The following is a 6,000-nucleotide window of genomic DNA, read 5'->3' as shown; positions in this document are numbered from 1 at the left end:
GGAGCTATGATGGGTTTGCCTCATGCTTTAATTTGATTTCCCAACATGTATTGCCCTAGTTTTCAGTTTCTTGGGAAATGACGGGAATCTGACAAGACTAGCCTACCAGACATCTCCAAAGCACAACTTTTGATTCCTCAAGTGGCTCTTGGCGCCTTCAGTAGCCTAACTACCTCCAACCGAGTGAGTGACTCTTGAACCAAATAGGTAGAAGGGGGAAACCTGGGGTCCAGTTCTCCATTGTATTGTAGTTAATGAAGGGATTTGGGCAAGTTGTACAGTGTGTTTGCCAGTCACTATGGAGGCGGGGCAGCTAATGTCCAAGACTCTTCCACCGAAAATAAACCTGCATGAGGGAAGAGAGAGAAAAGGAGAGGAGGGAGGAGAAGGAGGAGGAAGGGAAAGAGGCTTCCAACGGGGACAGTTTCAATGGAATAAAAACTGCGCAATTTCTTCAAGGACTGTATGCTCTGATCGCGGTGGACCGTTCCTCTCTAGGAAATTGATACCAGTGTTTTTTTTGGATGATTAGGGAATCCGTGCCCATTGCAACCTCCGCTGCTGCGGTTACAGAAGCTGGCGATTTTTTAACCAGATGGTCTTCAGAGGAGGAAACGAGCTGTGCAATCATTTAGAAAGGCGATGTGACTGTGCAGAGATGCCAGATCAAAGATGAGTCTATCGGTCATGCCTTGCCCATGGGCGAACACATCAACATTTCCTCAGCCTGGACTGTGATCTATCTCCGTGGAACAGTGCGCCCCGTGTCGACGTCTGCACCTAAACGCGTGATGGACGTTGAATGGGGTTTCATGTTTTTGGGAGAGGGCTTTAGGGGGCTGCGTCATCCGTGGCTGAAAAAGGAGATGGACTGCTTTGCAGATTTTCCACTATTACACTGTTTTAACAGTCAGAGTCACCTCCCCAGCAGAATTGGGATTGCACATAAAAGGTAAGCAAAACACATATGACTATCAGGCATGCATGCTGGCACGTGAGGCTGTACAGGCAGTGTTACCTAATTGCAAATGGGGAACCAATAAGAGTCCATTGAAAACAACCTGAACTAGCTACAGTAGCCTCATCCTGCAAGGCTTATACATCTTAAAAGGACGCGACCAACATTACAGCAAAAACATAAGCCACTGTAAGAAAAAGCATTATCACTGGAGAGGACACTTGTAAAAATATTTTGCAGCGCAAAATCACAACGCATCTGAAAACAGAAGGCTAATGTGATTTATGAGGGTAAATTAATGGGATAATTCCTAATACAGTTTAATGGCTACTAAGTTAACACGGATAGGGTCGATAAGTTTCGATACTGCAGCAGTTTTATTTTGCTGTATTGCCGACAGCGGTATGTCTGTTTTGCCCAAATTCATATGCAACGTATGTTGGTGATGTCACGTTTTTTACGGTAAGAAAGGAATAGTTTACGGGAAGGTATGAGTTGGTGATGTCGCAATCGCCTTGTGTTGATCTCAATTACACGTTTAAAAGCACAAACAGGCGATTGATCGTGTCCGTGGGTGTGATATACAACGTGTGGCTGTGATATTGTGCCGTTAGGCGTAGAATAGCGGCTTATTGCGTGAAATGCGGGCTCGCTGGTGGTGGAGGAAGGAGTGTCGCATTTTCTTTCTGAAATGTCATGTGGTGAAGTTGTGGCGGGTTCCGTAGCCTACTATTTCCAGGAAGAGCGTTTGAATTTTCTTCTCTTGAATTTTTTTTTGTCTCCACCCCTCTCTTTGCTGTTCTTGTAGCACATCGGACATTTTGCCACTAGATGGCGATCCAGGACAGGGGTTGGTTAGGGTTAGACTGTATTATTAACGTTAGATACGACTGTGTGTTAGTAGACAGAGCAGCCGGTTCGGCAAAGTGCTGCAAATGCGGAAGTACCTTAAATTCTATCTGAATTCCAGCAGGGGGCGGCACGTGCGGTTGGATAAAGGAGGTCGGTTTATAGAAGTCTATGGGGTTAGACCATACACTGTATATATTAACGGTCGATGGGTTAGACAGACATTCTTTCTAGACCTGTATGGGATTCGGTTCTTGTTTGCCAGGCTCTCTATCCACTGTCTCACTTTGGGTTGAGATATTAGAATAAAGTTAGCCAAAGCTGACATCACGTTACTAAAATTCCATTATGAAGGACTGACCCTCGTTACGCCCCTACACAGCAATCACTTCAGTTTTGGGTCAGCTGAACACCCGGAACAGGTATTTGAGGTTTTCATTTTGTGAATTAAAACTCAGCGCAAAGTGGAAGTGATGCAAATCAGTGCAACATTTTTGATGGGGAGGCGCAGCACCTCTGACATTACAACATTATTTAAATTACGATTTAAGCGGTGTTTGAATAGGCTTTACCACATTAAAAGGTGGCACAACTAAGTAAATGTCAGAATTAATAACAAATGAAAATTTCTGAGTGCGCTGCTGATGTCCCACAATGCAGTGCGACTCGAACATCGACAGCTGCAAAAAGTAAAATTAATTGCGCAGGCAGTGGCGGGAGAGCTCCGGGCAGCCTAAATAAAAAAAAAACGGAACATAAATAATTACATTTTTTGGGGTAAATTATGACCTTTATTGTACCATGGCTTCTTGCACCAAATGCAGAAACTGTGACGCTTATAGGACAGCAAATATTTTACTGTACACAGCAAGGCCTGTGCCCAGGTACGTAGGCTAATTGGTCTGAATGGCCCTCAATGTGAGCTAGCTAAGCGGCTAAATTCACGTCTTGGAATATTTAAAAGTATAGTGCCCGCACGTTTCCTGGCTTAGCTAACGCCTAACAGTTGTATTTTACTTATAACAACGAATACATGGTCTGTGTTGCAGGTTAAATTAGACATTGTTTTACTTGAATAATTACCGGTAGTAAGGTTAACGTCACAGTGGCTGCGTTTAAAGTTAAATACACCAGTGATGCCCCTGCTTGCCTGAAACCGGAACTGAAACAATATTACATTGCAAAAGTTACAGTTCCCCATTATCTAATAGCCACATTAATTGTGTCCTGTTCCTCTGTAAAATGGTTTCCTGCCATACCACTTTGAAATGTAGCCACCAAAGATACAGTGTATGATTGACAGCGGCACTTCTCAGAGTGCCTCAACCATAGACTGTACATTAATATTAATATAATGTACAGTCTAAACCGGTATCTGCCACTTCAGTCAGTATGTCTACGTGAAAATAGAGTCCATAGTGTTTCTTAAGGACACCTAAACAACACACCCGTTTACTGGACAGTACACACATTAGGCTGGCTGAATCCACTGGCATTCTCTGAGCCATTTTCCAATTTCTTGTGTATTGATTCAAGATTCAAAATCCTTTATTAATCCCACAATGGGGAAATTCACACGGTCATACAGTTATACAAAGATGTGTGTTGCATTGGTATATTCCGAAAGACCTCAGTTGCCTACTGCTCCTGTCTACATCTCCTGTATGATGGATAATTTATTTGAAGGAAATCCAAAAGGTGTTAATGCTTTTACATAGATGAACATAATTGACGTGCTTCATGATAAAAGAAATTTCATGCCAACACTGAGGCAGTGTGTCCAGTACTTCTCTGATTTTCTACTACTTTATGTAAGCACTACTGTACAAAGGTATGTACAAATTGCAGGAGTGTGCATTCTCCACTAGATGGCGACATATTTGTAGTCCAATCTAGATCCGTTTATAACCTTTGGAACAGCTATTCATTTCTCACAGTCCAGGGATGGAAAGCGGGCTGTGGTCCCTGAATATATGTTATTGATCAGTTGTATGAATTTGACCAGTAGATAAAACCAACAAATCCAGTACAGTTCTGGTCCAAGTTGTATCACCTAAATGGCCATGTTGATGTACGTGACCAACATACTCTAGTACTTCTCCATGTCAGTGAGTGTTGTCAGATAATCCTCTACTTGATTACTGCTTTTTTCATCCTTGATCAAAAAAGTTAATACATATTTTCTTCATTTACAGAGAAGAAGTGAGTATCATGGCCAAGCATTTTTGGGCTATGTTTGAGGAGCCACCAGCCCCTGACTGAAGTCACAAGTGAAACGTCTGATATACTCTAGGCAAGAATAGGCAACTGTTCAATTGCCATTAAAGCCTGTCAAGATGGACTGCACAGTCTGGGAATGGAGAATTCTGATGCCATTCCTTAGTGGTGGTAAGGTAGACATTTTGTTTAGATCTCCCGTATGAACTATATACATCATGTACACTTCCCACATCAACAAAACAAAGACTCACAATCCTTATGAGAAAGCAAACAATGCACATTTACCCACATATAAATGAAACAAGATCCACATCTGTATCTTCAGAGCAGGGATCAGCCGGTACTGTTTTTTCAAGGCTGATTCTATTTATTAGTTGTTAAAACAGATAGTAAAAACCGATTACCAATATTTAGAATGCATTAACAGGGAAAATTAAATTTGTTAAGTCAAAATTAAGATTTTGGAATGTTATAAACTTCAACACAAAACATTGTTTAAATGCTTTAAGAAATTATTTAACAAATGAGAAACTTTAAACATAATACACAGTAACAGATAGTCAGATAGTGTTGTGGGTGGGACATTAGGTCAGACTCAGTGAGGCGTGAAATTGAAGCAGAGGGACAGACAGAGCTGTAGTAGAGCAAAAGTAGTGCACGTTTTACTTAATTAACTTCATCAGTTATCAGGCATTTCAAACACTGATATAGATAATCTGCAAACTGCCAAAAAACATCTTGATAATCGGCAAGGGCTAAGATTTGTTATTTAGGGTGGACTGTTACTGCCTGGCTCACGGCCAGACAAAAAGGGAGGTTTCACACAGATAATAGGCTCGTTCGAGATGAGCCAGGTCTGCGCAGAATCGATCACCGGCGATCGGCGCCCGTTGCATGCCGGTTAGATTTGTGTCCGACTTGATCCCGATTTGCTCTGACGTCATGCACACGTGGCCAACGGAAATCTCACGAGAGCAAGGCGGCCGCAGTTCTGAGACGCAGGCGGCGCAGTTGCTTTTCACCGACTGCAAGAGCCAGGCGGACCCAGAGCATGCTGGGAAACGCCGGCTTCTCAGCTGATTTAACACCTGATTGGTTTACAACATGATGACGTTTTATATAAACTTTTTTCATCGTTTTTGAATCGGAGGGATTTTAATTGCTATTTGTCTGATTTAAAGACTTATTCTGTCCAGAACACATGTTGTGTGACGGATAGTTACGTTTAGAAGTCAGAGAGACTAAATCTGATCAGATCACTGATCATCTACAGTGTGTTGTTAATTAAAATCAGCATCAGATCGCATGTAGAGCACTTTGCCAGCTACTCTATCATAACTAAAACAACTGGAGACTGTGTACCAGCTGGTATGTGGGTCTGATTATATTTTATTAATTCGGAATTGCACCACAGTGTTTTTGTCACTTCCTGTCCAGCCTGAAGGCGGCTGGAATCGGCTGGAAACTGTCCGACTTTACCGCAGCTTTTTGTCCCCGCCCCCCGCTGCTGCCGCCTGTTCTCGTCCACTTTACAGGCGAGGCGCAGTTCATCTCGAACGAGCCTAATGTAACCCGTAAGATGTTTATTCAACTAAATACCCTAATAATGTAAGTTAACCCTACATAAATGTAACAGTGGGGTGTGCAAGTATAGAAGACATCAGTTGTGTGTGCCATGCATGGATGAGTGAATGAATGAAGTGAAGTGTGTTGTAAGGTGCAACAAACCAAACAAAGAACAAAATGGTAGATGCTCCAGTGGACCAGCTACGAGAGTGAGGCTCCCAGAAGGGCAGGCCTTTATGCCTTCTGTAGGCCACGCCCAGTTGGCCAGGACCAGACGACCCTCCCAACTCCACCTCCCCGCCCACTCTCAGCACCTGAAAACAAAAGGGGCAGAACGTGACAGGCCGGCAGACTGGGAAGGGCCGTCACAGGACTTACTTTTCACCATGGTGTTACATTTACTGAAT

The 6,000-nt window shown here is 42.9% G+C and overlaps 1 protein-coding gene and 1 long non-coding RNA gene across 3 annotated transcripts in view; one reads left to right on the top strand and one right to left on the bottom strand.

Moving 5' to 3' along the window:
* Positions 1–399: 399 nt before the first annotated feature.
* kdm6ba (lysine (K)-specific demethylase 6B, a) overlaps positions 400–6,000 on the top strand; it is a 106,188-nt gene continuing 100,587 nt past the window's right edge. For both annotated transcript variants that reach the window (XM_032544702.1, XM_032544701.1), the window contains exons 1-2: positions 400–952; positions 4,003–4,195. The gene's annotated coding sequence lies outside the window, so the exon portion shown is untranslated. The remainder of the gene's footprint in view (positions 953–4,002; positions 4,196–6,000) is intronic.
* Positions 5,440–6,000, bottom strand: part of LOC116707390 (uncharacterized) — a 43,137-nt gene continuing 42,576 nt past the window's right edge. Inside the window, exon 4 of the long non-coding RNA XR_004336501.1 lies at positions 5,440–5,907. This is a non-coding gene — a long non-coding RNA (uncharacterized LOC116707390). The remainder of the gene's footprint in view (positions 5,908–6,000) is intronic.

This window comes from Etheostoma spectabile, chromosome 19 (genome assembly GCF_008692095.1).
Source record: "Etheostoma spectabile isolate EspeVRDwgs_2016 chromosome 19, UIUC_Espe_1.0, whole genome shotgun sequence".
NCBI classification, from domain to species: domain Eukaryota; kingdom Metazoa; phylum Chordata; class Actinopteri; order Perciformes; family Percidae; genus Etheostoma; species Etheostoma spectabile.
Note: the sequence above shows the minus strand (reverse complement) of the source record. Positions and strands in the feature narration are given on the sequence as shown.